General features: G+C 35.1%; 1 long non-coding RNA gene across 2 annotated transcripts; it reads right to left on the reverse strand.

The window, feature by feature from the left end:
• Positions 1–1,202: 1,202 nt before the first annotated feature.
• Positions 1,203–15,530, reverse strand: LOC144254142 (uncharacterized). Of its 2 annotated transcripts, XR_013343423.1 has the most exons (4): positions 15,443–15,526; positions 14,974–15,093; positions 5,573–5,750; positions 1,203–2,121 (listed from the first exon to the last, which is right to left on the reverse strand). It is a non-coding gene; the product is annotated as an uncharacterized LOC144254142 (long non-coding RNA). The 2 variants fall into 2 exon arrangements; XR_013343422.1 differs by lacking the exon at positions 14,974–15,093 and having other exon boundaries at positions 15,443–15,530.
• Between the last annotated feature and the right edge of the window lie 65 nt (positions 15,531–15,595).

A 15,595-nucleotide genomic window follows, 5' to 3' on the forward strand; every position in this document is an offset into this window, starting at 1 on the left:
ATGAGCTTGGGATAGTGGAGGGGCTCTCTCCCTAAGAATCTTAACTCAGTGACATCAAGTCCAAGGCAGAAAGCAAATTAATAAAGGGACAGATAGTGTAGGGAGTGCTGGCTTAAATACATTCAAATGTAAACATTTCAAGCATTGAATATGCCAAACCAAATGTTAGTGGGCTAAATTTGCTCCATGGGGCATCAGTGTGTAATCTTTCCAAGTCTTACAGAATTTGGTCTCCAGGAAGTACAGCTACAGATAACAGTGGTGAGCCAGCAAAGTGGTCACCACCAGGAAAGTTCAACTGAGTATCCAGGGGTGACTTGAGAGGGAGGATTGTTATGGTGTATAGTACTGGGGGAGTAAGCCAGTAGTTAAGGAGGTACCAGTTCCCTGGACAAGAGTATTAGGAGGCTGGTCTTAGTGGAGGCGCTCTGTGGTGATAGAAGGAACAAAACAGATTTACCAATCAGGAAGGCCTAGGTATGAGGCTAGAGATTTTTACTGGGACTCAGAAGAACATAACAAATGACAAGACTAGCAAGCTCCTCATTATTACTGAATTACTTGCATGGTTGAACTAATGATCTTTAAATCCCTTGAAAACATTTTTATTACTTTTTAAAACCTGATTTTTAATTGCTGAGAAAAATACAGAAGCATAATAGAAAAGAACTTTTAGATTGTCATGTGTAAGGGAAGACAGGATGTTTTCCAAAGCTCAGGGCCAAGTAGGGAATCAAGAGCTTCTTACTTAGGAAAGAGGACTTTGTGGGTAAAGGTATAAGAAACTGGGGTAGGAGATAGAAAAAGGGTTGGCTAGACTTCCTAAAGTATCTAGAATAGGACTGATTTCATATTATTTCAGATTATTTATCATGATTTTTGGTTTGAACATATTGTAGTTTGGCACCAAAATATAAAACCTAGCTCTTGTCCAGTTAGATCTTTATTATTTATAATATAGCTAAACTTTTTAAAGGAATTATGAACTCTCAAATATGAAATATCCACCTTAGTTAAATCCATGTTCTAAATTCTTTTTGGGGGGTTATGGACTATTTTGGCTTACATATACTACTGATCTTCACATCATGGTTTATACTGTCTTAGAATAATTCTGGCTTGACGGATATATGTATAGAAGTGTAAAGAAAAAAAGAGACAGAAGCAAGGTGCAGGACCAAAGTAAAAGGTCTGTTCCTCCGAGGTGCCAGCTTTATTTATATCCATAGATTACATTAAGTCATTGGCATCATTAGTACATATTGCTCATTTAAAAAGTTACTGTTATATGGGCAGGTTTAGGCACAGTGACATAATTGTGTTATCTAACAAGAGATTTTCTTTATTCCCAAAAGCTTAGTGTCTGAGATTAAGGTCAAGGCTGATAAAACTCTAGCACAGAGCCTCCTCTTGAAGGAGATTACCATAGTAGTTAGGCACTGAGCATGTATTAGTTATCTTACTAGTTCCTGAGAGAAATTTCAGAATATTCCAACTGTGGGAAACAGAGTGCCTGTTACTCCCTGGGAGTTTGCTCACCAGAGGAATGCTGCCTTGTACATTTCCACAGCCAGAATCCTTACAGCTCCCCTTTTTCTGTTGTATGGAGTTTTGGATGAATAACATTTGTTTTCTCTTTAATGTTGGTGGAGGCAAAAAAAAAATAAGGTAGGCATTAACAGTAACAAGCATAACAAAACAGTGCCAGTATTGGTAAACATCCACTTAAGAACAAGGAGTCTGATTTTTTCTGGAATTCCCATAGCTGGGGTATAATAGCAGAACAACATTATCATAAGGATCAAAACATTTACAGAATTTTGTGTGTAAATTTAGCAAAAAGCAGTAACCAAATTTTCCAGAGTGTATTTTAATCCCTTTTGAGCCAACAGCTGTTGAATTGAGGCTGTTAATGATTTTATATCTCCCCAGTTCACTGGAGGTCCGGTATATTGGGGCCATCTTTTGGTGTTCCTTCTCATTTGAGGAGAGTGATTGTCTTTTGTTTGACAGAATCCTCCTCATCCAAGGTCAAATGAAACTTGGGGATTGAGTTGTGAAGTCCTTTATGCAACTCATGATTGACAGGTCTCATGAACCAAACCGGAATCCAAATAGGACCTGTTGGTGTAAGCAGAGTAGCATATCTTTTTTTGCATGTGATTAGAAGCATATGATCTTAACTCAGGTGAGGTGGTCTCTAGACAAATCTTAGATAAGGTGTTTCATTTTGAAAATACTATTAGTCTCTTTCTTAAATATTACTTTATAAAGTTTTTATATCTCATTTTTTGAGTCTATGTGAATCAGTTAACATAATTTAACATTACATATGAAATACAAATCAAGTAAAGCAAGAGAGCCTCAAACACTTTTGTGGGGAAGAGGAAAAATATCTTTACATCTCAAATTGTGAAAGCTTAAATAAAACAGGCTCTCTTTATTGCCTATTAAAAATATATCTGACGTTACCTCTCAGTATAGAGAGTAATACAAAATTTTATAATTTATGACAGATTATTTTTATCTAATTATAGAATTGAAAAGCTCACAGATAAAGTTTTAATTAGATTTGTTATTTTTATAATAGACCACTGTTATAGAGAAGTTTAATTTGGAGAACACCAGTTTTGTAAAGATGTTCTCCTAAACCTTATATTCAAAAGACTTTATATGACTACTTTTAGAATATGAAGAAACCAGTTAACAGCACCACAATTACATTGATGTTTATAATTACACTGATGTTTTTATATTAATAAAGTTAAACTTTGAAGAAAAATTTAGAATCTGGAATGTAGCATAATACTCTAAAATAATAGCTTATCAATGTTGGACAAACAATAATGTTTTTAAAACCTATTTTTTGATAAAACTTCATAACATGTAATTTTTAGTCTGGAGAACAACAACTTGGGAAAGTGTTCTCTTAAGCTTTATATTTAATGAAGTTTACTTTTAAAGTACACTTGAGAATCCAGAGTGTATAGTAATAATTACAGATCTGTATGGGTTAACAAAAATCAAAGGATATCCTTAAATCTCTTATACATTTAGGGAACAGTGTAGAAATTGACTTAGTCAAGGCAAACAGATATAAGACAGGTCTTTAAACTTTTACATAACACTTAGGCAAAGCTTAAACAGAATAGTTCTCAGATGCACACATATATACCTAGACACATATATTTTGGGTGTCAACAATATTGTTATAACCTGAATCACAATTTTAACCAGTTACAAAGTAATCATTTAAGTCTTTAAAACAAGTACACACCTTAATTTTCTTAAGACTTAACTTCCCAAGTAATAAAACTTAACAAATACAAGAAAATTATCTTGGTAAGAGTAGACCAATGTTTCAGACTTTGCTTTATATCAGTAGATTAAATTTCAAATAAATTTAATGGACTGTGCTAATTATAGCCAACTTAATCACAAATACAAACTTTCTGAAGTATAACCTTCACTTACACTTTCTTATCACTTACTCAGACCCTCTTGTCACTTACCCAGACCCTCTTATTGTTTCACAATTTTTACCACACAAGACTTTCTTACCCAGAAACATTTTCTTTTTCCTTTATATACTAATATAAGCCTTATATCTAATTTCCATCATAAATCTTATGTCTAACTCCTTCCACAAGCCTTATATCTAATTTCCCATCACAAACCATCTTATATTTAATTCTCCATTACAATATTATATATCTTTCTCTCCTTTTAAACTTATAATTTGAGAACATCTTATATTTAATTCCCCATTACAAACAATCTTATATATCTTTCTCTCCTTTTAAATTTATAATTTGAAAATTTGTAAAATTTTAACTTTAGGTAAATTACTCCTCTAAATAAGATGAAATACTTAGTTGTTTATATTATGTTAATTGAATACAGCTGAAACATTTTGGACCCTTTGTATATATAACTACACCTGTTAGAACTTTAACTCTTAGTAACCTTGCTTTAGTGAAGACTCAGACAAAGCAATCTTAAACTTCTTTGTTAATTTATCCATTTGAGAAAACCTATTTATGAAGATTCATTCCACTTATGTTAAATTTAATTTACTCATTTTAACTGTAAAAAATAAAATATCAGAAAAATGTAATTAACAGTATTAATCATTCCTTTCCAGTTGAAGAAAAATCCCAGAAGCAATGACTATTACATTACATTGTAGAGATTTATAGAAATCAACACTTTATTGTCTGACCACCTAGAAAATATTTGTGAGTTAGAATTTTAAATACATCTATATTTTTATTTGATTACTTGATTTGAATTAAATTATTTGGATTCTTTTTTTTTGGTTTAAATTTTCATTTATGAGTGCTCATTTGTTTAAATACCATTTTTGATAACAAGTACCTAATATATAGACATAGGACAGGTCTGTACAACTGGAAATGCCAGGTATAAAATCCAACAGCCATGATGGACATTGAAATCAAAGGTTTCGGATGGTTATCATCTTAATCCCCAATATCACCATGTCTATATCCTCAGAATGATTTATTAAAATAAATTTTTGAATGTATTTGAGAGCTAACCCTGGAGAAGCCTGCGTCTGGACAAGGACAGAATGTAAAAAACTTTATAGTTAGATAAAATAAGACTGATCAGAAAAATACAACAACTTATGTAGAATATTAAAAAATGTACATGGCTGCAATACTAACTTCTTCATCAAGTCAGAGTGTACCTTTAGCTCAGATAAGAGTCAGTTGGAAGTCTCTGAAATTCTCAGAAAAAAAAATTGAAAAAGAAAGCTTGTACATTTGGAATTATTTACTTTTGTCTTTCTGTGCTGTAACATTAGAGAGGAACTGGTTAAGAAAGCTAGCTGAAAACAGCTGAGATAGCCAGCTAAGCAGTTTTGATTTAAAAAGGACACTTTTTTCCTTCTTTCATCTAAACTGGTTTTTCATAAGCCTAGTAGTCTTATAGGCCCTGTAATTTACATTTTAAATATAAGGCTAGGAAAGCTAGAGATCCAGCAGAAGCTAAGAGGTGAGGAAAACTGTTGTAACACTTTTTATTTTATAAGATTATTCTCTTAAATAATAGTTGTAGTTTATATTCTTTTTGGAGAGTTCTTTTTTCTTCTTTTTGTTTTTAATTGTTCATGCTCTAATTGGCAAGTGGGATTGAGCCTAATAGGACAAACAGCTAAATTATGAGTTTTTCCTTTCTCCTGTACTTGTTGCATATTTTCCATTAAATCAGGATCTAGGTGGGGGTGGGGTGATTACTGCTGCTGGCCACTGCAGATAATTTAAAGGGACCACACACCCAGGAGGTGCTGGGATGGTGGCAGTGGGCAGTGTGGGAGGAAAAGAGAGCCTGGGAGGAGAATTATAAAGCTTAAATTTAGAAATGGCATCATGACAAAGAAAACAAACTTCCAGCACAAGCACAGGAGCTCCATGGCTCCTCATGAAGCTTCTTACCTATATCTTCCCAATCTTTTGAACATAAAGAATCACTTTCTGGGTACTAGGAACAACAAGAATTTATGTCTACTAGCAAAGCAGAAAATAAATAAGTAAATAGCATTACTTACAGTCCAGGCTTGTGAAGTAAATCAGAAAGTTCAGCTTGATGATGATGGTGTTGAGCATCAGGGAATTTCCCATAGCTTACCAGTGTGGCTGGGTACCAGATGAAAGATGCATGTCAAAGCCTGTTTCAGGCAGTAAGCTACTCCTGTCCCCTGTTAATGTGTCTGTCTCAGGTGCCAGCTGTAAAGAAAAACAAAATGAGATAGAAGCAAGGTGCAGGGCTAAAGTAAAACAGCTGTTCCTCTGAGCTGCCAGCTTTATTTATATTCATAGGTTACATTAAGTTATTGGCATCATTAGTACATATCGCTCATTGTATAAAGTTACTGTTATGTGGGCAGGTTAGGATGCAGTGACATAATTGTGTTATCTATCAAGAGAGTTTCTTTATTCTCAAAAGCTGAGTGTTTGAGATTAAGGTCAAGGCTGATAAAACTCTTGCACAGAGCCTCCTCATGAAGGAGATTACCATAGTAGTTAGGCATTGAGCATGTATTAGTTATGTTACTGGTTCCTTGGAGAAACTTCAGAATATTCCAAGTGTGGGAAACAGAGCGCCTGTTACCCCCTGGGAGTTTGCTCACCAGAGGAATGCTGCCTTGTACATTTCCACAGCCAGAATCCTTACATAGAAGAGTATGAATCTTTTTAGTCTTCAACTATTGGCTTATATTATGTAATAGTGATTGGCAACTATGTTTTTATTTTCGTGACTTTCTAAGGGCAAGTAACAAATCACTTATGACAATAACTATATACCTCAGGCCAAAATTAATCACTGTCTGCTGATACATTGTCATATTACATTCTAGTTCTGGAACTTGTATCTAAATGCTATTACTTGAATGCAAGAATTAATGAATTTTTTTAAACAAAAAAGGTATTTTAGAAGAGAAACATTTCAGTTTGCTATTCTCTTTGCTAAACTGCACTTACACATTTTCTAAAAGAAACAAAATAAATCATCTATCATATTCCTGTAAAATGGCATTTTTAATTCATAGATGCTTTGTGTATAACGTGTTTCCAAAGTGTAAAATCTAAAATCTCCCATGTGACTGCCACAATGAAAGCACTCATACATCGAACATCTGATATTCTAACATTATTTGAATGCTTAGTTTTTCTTTAAACTTCCCCCCCCCCTTTTTTTGGCAATAGTCACATCTGCTTTAGCAATTATGTGATTTTTTTTTTAAATATTTTTTAGTTGTTGATGATCTTTATTTTATTTATTTGTATGTGGTGCTGAGAATTGAACCCAGTGCCTCACGCATGCTAGGCAAGTGTGCTACCGCTCAGCCACAACCCCAGCCCCAATTATGTGAGTTTTAAACTTTCTTCTGAAAAAGAGTTTTAAAAACATTTATGTTGCTCATATATTACAGCCATTATCTCTTTGGTTACTTGAAAAGCTATAATAAAAGTAGAGAGAAATTAAATTAAAAGCATTCTTAAGAGAACTTATGCCAGACATGTTTACTTCCTCAGTTTCAGCTCTTTTGCCAGAAGAGACAATGGTAAAAACATCTCTAGCCTCTAACTGAATCATGTGAGTGATCATGGATTAGTTAAGAAAGAGCAACTCAGGAAATAGAAATTCCAATCCGATGTAATTTCATGATGCCAAACCATTTATTATGCTCTAAGGCATCTTGAATCTGTACCTTTAAAAATTGGGAAACAAATAACTACTGAACAGTGTGGAAAGAATGAAAGAGAAACAGAAACAGGCCAGGCATTAGAAGGTCTTGTTTTCTAAACCCAGCTTTATCACTTAAAATAGCCATGTTAATTTAGATTAATTTAGACTTCATTTTCAGAGACTGTCATCTTTTCTCATCTATCAAACATAGATAACAGATATCTTATTTACATTATGAAAGTGGCAGGAAAGAACAAATAAAATAACATTGATAGAATAACTTTATAAATTTCAAAGTGCTATGCAAATGTAAGTTATAATTTCAGAAACAACATCAGGGCTTTGCTATAATACCTTCTGTTGCAGCATGGAATTCATCATATGCTGCTCTATTTCAGATTGTTCAAAGAAGTATGTCAGTGGCAAGGCTGCATCATATTCATATGCACAGGAATTTCTAGGTTGGTATTATAATGAAATTCAAAGGATACTTATTTTAGAATTCTATTTTTGTTAAATCACATATATACTATTTCAAGGACTTAACATTTGTTTTGAGAATTCTCAGATTTTTCCTCACTCATTTGTTTCCTATTCCTTTTACCACAAACTCCACCCTCATCTTGCCCTCCTGAACAGTAAGTTAAAATAAATGTTTATAGAAGAACCAGAGGTCATATTTATGTTCCAGATCTTCTGGATGCCTACAGCCCAATCAAAGGGACATGAGATGAGTTCATGGTGCTGCTCTAGCTATGGTAAAATATAGCCCAGCAATGGCTCATTTTCCCTGGTCCACTCTTCTGAAATCAGGCAAACACCAGGCATTTCTAGGGAAAAGTTGAACTCCTTTTATTTTTTGTAAATCAAAGCATTCTTCATAATATCAGTATCAATCTTCAAATCCATATGTCTATCTCTGATCTTTCCTTAATATTCCAGACATCCACCTGAGTATTTGAGGGTCCTTGCTGATAAGTAGGTTAAGTATAAGAAGGGTAAGGGATATAGGACAATTCCTATCCTCAAGGTCCTTGCAGGGTACTATAGGAAATCATATACAGGGTTGTTGCTTTGGAGGAAGCAGGTGAGCAAAACTGAACTTCTATCTGCTCATTTCTACTAAATACAAACACATTGTATATACAATGTATTCATGATCTGCACAAGTAGTAGCTTAGGTACATCAGTGTTTTTTTCTCTACTCAATGATTGTGACTCTATATACAAAACACATCTCTATTTTTTTTTATTTTTTAGTCACTGATGGACCGTGATTTAATTTATTTATTTGTATGTGGTGCTGAGAATTGAACCCAGGGCTTCACACATGCCAGGCAAGCACTCTACCACTAAGCCACAACCCCATCCCCAGATTATCTTTTTTTTTTTTTTTCAGTTTTCTGCGGACACAACATCTTTGTTTGTATGTGGTGCTGAGGATCGAACTCGGGCCGCATGCATGCCAGGCGAGCGCGCTACTGCTTGAGCCACATCCCCAGCTCCAAACCTCATTATCTTTTTTTAAACATATTTTTTATTTGTAAGTGGACACAACCCCTTTATCTATCTATCTATCTATCTATCTATCTATCTATCTATCTATCTATCTATCTATCATGTTAAGAATCCAACCCAAAGCTTCAAATGTGCTAGGCGAGCAATCTACCACTGAGCCACAACCCCAGCCTCCTCAAACACGTTATCTTTTTTTTTAAAAATTTTTTTTGTTAATTAACCTTGTAATTTTTTTTTAGTTGTAGATGGACACAATACCTTTATTTTGTTTATTTATTTTTATGTTGTGCTGAGGATCAAATCCAGTGCCTCAAACGTGTAAGGCAAGCACTCTATGGCTGAGCCATATCTCTAGCCCCTGGACCTTTATTTTATTTATTTATATGCAGTGCTGAGAATTGAACCAGTGGCTAACACAGTCTAGGTAAGCACTCTATCACTGAGCCACAATCCCAGCCCTAATACACATTATCTTTTAAGTGAAATTCATAGTAACCTATTTCCCTTTACATTTCAAGTTGAGAAGAGAATAATTAGAGAGATTGGGCCAGGGCTTATAACTTTCAGTTATTGGCTCAAATGAGGAGACTTCTAGAACTATTAGTGTTTATTTGGTTTTGCAGAACAAATACTCTGGTATTAAGCATCACTGTTAAAAAATTCCAATTTACGGAATCTCAAACAGTTATTGTGTGATCTTGTTACTTAATTTCTCTAGGCCTGTTTCTTTCTTTGTAAAGTGTAAACACTCATATTTACTTGATAGGTTGTTGCTAAGATTTTATGAGATAGAGCTTGTAAGGTAATGCCTAGTGAGTGAAAAGTTTTCAGTAATATGTGCTTTTCCCCAAGACTGATTAAATTATCAATGAATTATTAATTAAATAATATTTTTAGACTGAAATATTATACATGCCAAGGTCTTGGTAACTTTTTAGTCATTCTAATTTTAATCATCCTATGTCATATTATTCCTACTTGAATTTTATACTTATTTACTGTTTCACTTCAACATCTTACAGAATTTAGAACTACAAGAATAGGGAAGAGGGCTGGGGATGTGGTTCAAGTGGTAGCGCACTTGTCTGGCATGTGCAAGGCACTGGGTTTGATCCTCAACACCACATAAAGATAAAATAAAGATATTATAAAAAAAGAATAGGAAAGAAAAACAAGGGAAAGAAGGGATTGTGACAATGAATTATTGCTATGGGGAAAGTTTCCTCCAAATTGGATAGTTTACAAACAATACATACCACACAAATGTCATGCTTATATCCAACCTTTTCCCCAAAACTTTTAAATTGCCAAAGCAAACCGCCCCCCCCCCAAGTAATACATAATCTAACAACAATTAATCGATTTTTGAAAAAGGAAGAGAGAGAACTGGGCATGGTGGCATGTATGTACAGTCCCAGATACTCAGGAAGCTGAAGTGGGAGCATTATTTGAGTTCAGGAGTTTGAAAGCAGTTTGGGCAACATAATGAGAACCTGTCATCAAAATCAAACCAAACCACCAACAAAAACAAAACAAAAAATCCCTCCCCCCCAAAAAAAAAATCAGCAAAAAAAAAAAAAAAAAAGGTTTATTACTGAGATTTCTTTGCTTCTTTTTCCTTCCGCGTAGTGGGGATTGAACACAGGGCTTTACACATGATAGGAGAGCACTCTACCTCTATCACTCAGCTACATCCATAGCCCTTCTGTATTTTTATTTTGAGGCAGGATCTGGCTACGTTACTCAGGCTGGGATTGAACTTGCAATCCTCCTGCCTTAGTCTCTACAATAGCTGGGATTAGATGTTTCCCTCTATGCCTGGCTATTTATATTCCTTTTAATGAGAAAAACCTTATTACTTTAGTAAATTGCAATGGTTCATAACTTTGGTGCCATCTGGTTTAACTAAGGATTTACAGATTGTTTCAATAGGTTTGAAGTAGAACCTAAGACTATATCAAGTAATTATGAATGCTCCATAAAGGATTCTAATCACTCCAATGATTGAGAACTATGTGTATAGTGGAAAACTCTAAAAATCTGAAGTAACAAAACTTGAATTTTCTACTTGGTCATTTTCTTTGCTTAGCCTCTCATCTGTAAAAAAAAGTATCTTAGGTGAGATGAATGGTTTTCAACTCAGGATGCAAGACAGAATTCATGGGAGTACTGGTGCCTGCAAGATTTCCACTCAGGTTCTGATGATCTGACTTGGGGTGGGGGGTAAGTTTTCTCAGGTGATTCCAATGTAAGCTAAGATTGAGAAGCAATGGCTAGAACATCTTTAAGTTCCATTCTACCCTAAAACCAGCTGATTTTGGTAACTAAATTAATCTTTGTTTCATTAAAATAAATTAAGCAGTTTGTCAGTCATCTGATTAGATTTTTAATTATTTAACTCAAAATGTTTAATTCAAAATATGAAAATAAGTGCGTTAAAAAACTAGGGTTTGAAAAATACAAATCCAATAAACAAGATGCTTTAAAAAATAGTGTAAAATCAAAATTTCGTGTAAGGCATAATACATTTCCAAGTGAATTAAATCTAAAATTTAAAGAAAATACAAAAGTAAAACTGCATAGCCAGGAAATTGGAGTAGATCTCTGAAGAAAATCTGACAGAAAAACAATAACAAAAATTTATTTAGAGCTACTATCACAAACTTAAAAAAAAAAAGATAGACATTATGTCAGTGGTCTATCCAATGAAAAATGGTCTAGCAGATATTAGTGAGATGTTGGGGAAAAAGCCTGAAGGAAGGCCTTCCAGAGAAAGACAAGTTTGACCCCTTCGCTAGAGTTCAAGGGTGTAGTGAAATGCACAGGAAGCTGGGGTTTGAGGAAGAGAAGACTCCCCATCATCAATGAGGTAATTTAAGAACAATTTAGGTCAAAACAATCATGCAGATGTGCTTGAGAACTTGTATTAAACACAAGCATCACTAGACTCACTACTAATTCACATAAGACTAGAAAGCAGGGAATGGAATTAATGAAACTGTTTCTACTTGTATTACTTGGAACTAGTCAGATAATTGGATTTATTTATTTATTTATGGTACCAGGGACAGAACCTAGAGGACCCTTAACCACTGGGCCACATCTCTGCCCTTTTTGTTTTGATACACAGCCTCACTAAATTGCTTAAGGCCTTGTTAAATTGCTGAGGCTGGCCTCCAACTTGTAATCCCTTTGCTTTAGCCTTCCAAGTTGCTGGGATTTCAGGCATGCCACCATACCTACTGTAGATGATTAATTTTGATATCTAATTTCCACATTTTTCTAGAAATACTGCTTACATGTTCATTGTGTAGAATATAAAGAAAAAAAAATGAAAATAGACCCCAGCCTCAGCATCTTGATAGAAATTTGATGTTCTGTATACATATTTCCATTTTTTTCCATATGTAGTTTTGTATGAATTTGCATCATAAATTTAGTTGAACAAATTTATGGTGGGCAGAGGCATGATTTTTACCTCAGGTGAATATATTACTTTATAAGGTAAAAGGGAATTAAAGCTGCTGCTGGGGCTGGGGTTATGGCTCAGCGGTATAGAGCTCGCCTTGCATGTGCAAGGCCCTGGGTTCAATCCTCAGCACCACATAAAAATAAATAAATAAATAAATAAATAAAACATTTTATATATATATATATATATATATATATATATATATATATATATATATACATACATATATATACACAAACACACACACACACACACAAAGCTGCTGCTGATTTGACTATCCTGTCTTACCTATGTGCAAATGGAAGTGGTACAGAAAGAGAGAGTTGGTCAGAGAAAGGTATTGGAAAAAGCAGAAGAGTTTTGAAAAATGAGAGGACTCAGTCTATCATTGCTGGCCTTTTAAGACGGAGTAAGGGGACAATGAGACAAAGAACATGGGTAACATTTAGAAGCTGGATATAGTCCTCATGTGATAAGCCAGAAAGAAAATAACAAGGAACTGAATTTTGCCAACAACCTAAATGAAAAAGGAAATGGATTCTTAAGAGTCTCCAAGGGAATACAGTCTAACATCTAGATTTCAGTCCTGTGCAATCCATTATCACATTCCTGACATATAAAAACTGTGTGTTGTTTTAAGTCACTAAACCTGTGGTAATTTGTTACAACAGTAATAGAAAATGTACATAGCAAAAAAAATTGTCATCTTTGTTTCGTTTAAATCAAGGTTTATCCAGTGCTGAATTCACATTTTCTTGGATTTGCAGGATATTCAATCCTTATCATTATCAGGCCCTTTCTTCTCCCACTGAAGTATCCTCTTCTTCCCATAAGACCAGGCAAGGTTGTCTTCAAACCACACAAAGACCCATGGAAAGAAGTATAATGGTTAGGTTATCTACTTGAAAGATAAACAAAACATAAGTTAACATCTTACTAAAATGTCTTGCCACAGGTAAATTGGTTATATCTCATCGATATTTTATTCCCCTTCCTAGTGCCTTGGAATTTTCCAGAAGGTGGGTCACTGATAGTCTTTATTCTGAAACCAAGTATGCCACTGGTAACATCACATTTTCTCAGTTTTTTCAAGATCAAAGCTCATAAATCTGGATAGTGGGTGAATTTCCTGCCTCTGAGAGGGGAAACTGACTCTCTTTTCTGATTATATCTTTTTTGTTGTTGTTGTTACTAGGGATCTGGAGATTGAAGCCAGGGGTGCTTTACCACTGAGCTACATCCCCAGTCCTTTGTATTTTTTGTTTTAAGACAGGTTATTTTTTGTTTTAAATACAAAGGTATTTTTTGCTGATGCTGGCCTCAAACTTTTGATCCTCTTGCCTGAGTTGCTGGGATCACAGAGGTGAGCCACCAGGCCCAGATTAGGGGTTGTTCTTTAAAGAGAAGTACAGAGGGCACAGACCACATATATAACAATGGAAATAGACTATGCAAGATGAGAAAAACATGAACAAGGGAAAAAGTAGTGGGAGAGCTAAATGGCTGGATTTTAAATCCTTTGCAGGGTAGTCAATGATCTGATATGGATGTTAAAGAGAAAGCCAAAGATGACTCATTTGCTCTCTCATAGCAATGTTGGGAGCTTAGAGAAATCTTAAATGACTTAAGAGAATATTTCTTTCTTTTTTTTTTTTTTTGATACTAGGGATCGAACCCAGGGACACTTACCATGGAGCCACATTCCCAGCCCTTTTTAAAATTTTGAGACAGGATCTTGTTGAGTTGCTATTGCTGGCCTCTAGCTTACAGTCTCTGGCCTCAGCCCCCAAATTACTGGGATTATAGGTGTATGCCACAGTACCTGGAGAGAGCACATTTATGGAAACTAGAGAGGAGCAGATTGCTTTGGTTTAGATAGTCACACAAAAGTGTACTTATGCAGTTAACAAGTTGTTTCCCCACCAGGACATAATGGCACGTGCCTGTAATCCCAATGGCTCAGGAGGCGAGGCTGAGGCAAGTGGATTGAAAGTGGGAAGCCAGCCCAGCAATTTAGTGAAACTCTCAACAACTTAGAGACCCTGTCTCAAAATACAAAATAAGAACCAGGGACACAGTTCAGTGATAATGCAATGCACCCCTGGGTTCAGTCTCCAGCACTAGGAAAAAAAAAAGGAAAGAAAAATTTAAAGCTCATTCTCCTAAATCTGAAGCCAGGATTTATTTAAATTTTGGTTCATCTTCTTTCCTATAGTCTCTGTTTAATTTATCTCCCAATTCCAACTGGTTTAAGTGTCAATTCTTTTTCTCATCCTACTACCATCAAACGTGGCTTTTCCAGACATTTTCTAACCTTATATAGGGTACTCCAAAAGAAAAGAGGGGTGTTGTTTCCAAGGGAAAATAGTGCAGAATAGTTGAAAACAACAACCCTGTATTCTATTCACAAATATTATTTTAAAATGACTGAGAAAACTGACAGAGAAACATTTTAAGAATTATAATATTACTCCATTATATTATTGGTAGTCCGTTTTATTAATCCTTCTTGACAAAAAAAATTAGTATAATTGTGATCATAAAACAACTCACATGATTGATGAAAACCAAGTTTAATTCTTTAAATGTTGTATGTTAGTAGAAATATCAGGAAACATTACAAATGAAAAGAAATCAGCACTCATTTTGGGCAAGAAGCATTTCTAACCTCATTCTAAGTAAGATTACATTTTGTTTTTTTAAAAAACTGAGCTACCTGGCTATTTCAGTTAACCAGAAGCTATAAAACATTGCGGCAAGGTAGTTACCTTTTATGGTTTTTTCAACCATAAAACCTATATATACTCCAGTCCAGGGCTCCTGTTGCATCTTGATCCCAAGGGTCTCGGACAATTTAAAAACTTCATTTAACAACTATTTGGTGTGTACTGTGGAAGAGTATGAAGAAATATCAGAGGATGGGGCACAGGACATAGTATGAAACAGAGCAGCAGAAGAGTTCTGTTTTCAGTAGGCCTTTGTTGGCCATTTAGCTACCAAGTACTTCAACTAGCTACTGAAACTACTATGGATGCACTTACCCTGGGAATTCAGTTAATTCTTATAAACTGTAGCCAGAAGGTAGGAAATGCAGAATTCCATCTTATCCTTAGTTTTATGGGTATTACATTCAAATCTGGTTATCTGGAGTGCTTTGGGAGAGGACGCCCTTACCTATCTTAGGGACGCGGCCTAATTTCACCTACAGTGCCACCCACACAACTCATGCTTTCCTACCTGGTGGCACGTCCCAAAGGGCCCTGGCCAATAGGCTCGTTCCTTCCCCGCAGCAGGGCGGGACTCCAAGCCCGGGCACCGGAGACCCGCCCCCATACGTGGCGTGCGTGAGTGCGTGCTGCGTGGCGCCAGCGGCGTAGGCTGGTTTCTATA

Source organism: Urocitellus parryii, chromosome 1 (genome assembly GCF_045843805.1).
Source record: "Urocitellus parryii isolate mUroPar1 chromosome 1, mUroPar1.hap1, whole genome shotgun sequence".
NCBI lineage: Eukaryota > Metazoa > Chordata > Mammalia > Rodentia > Sciuridae > Urocitellus > Urocitellus parryii.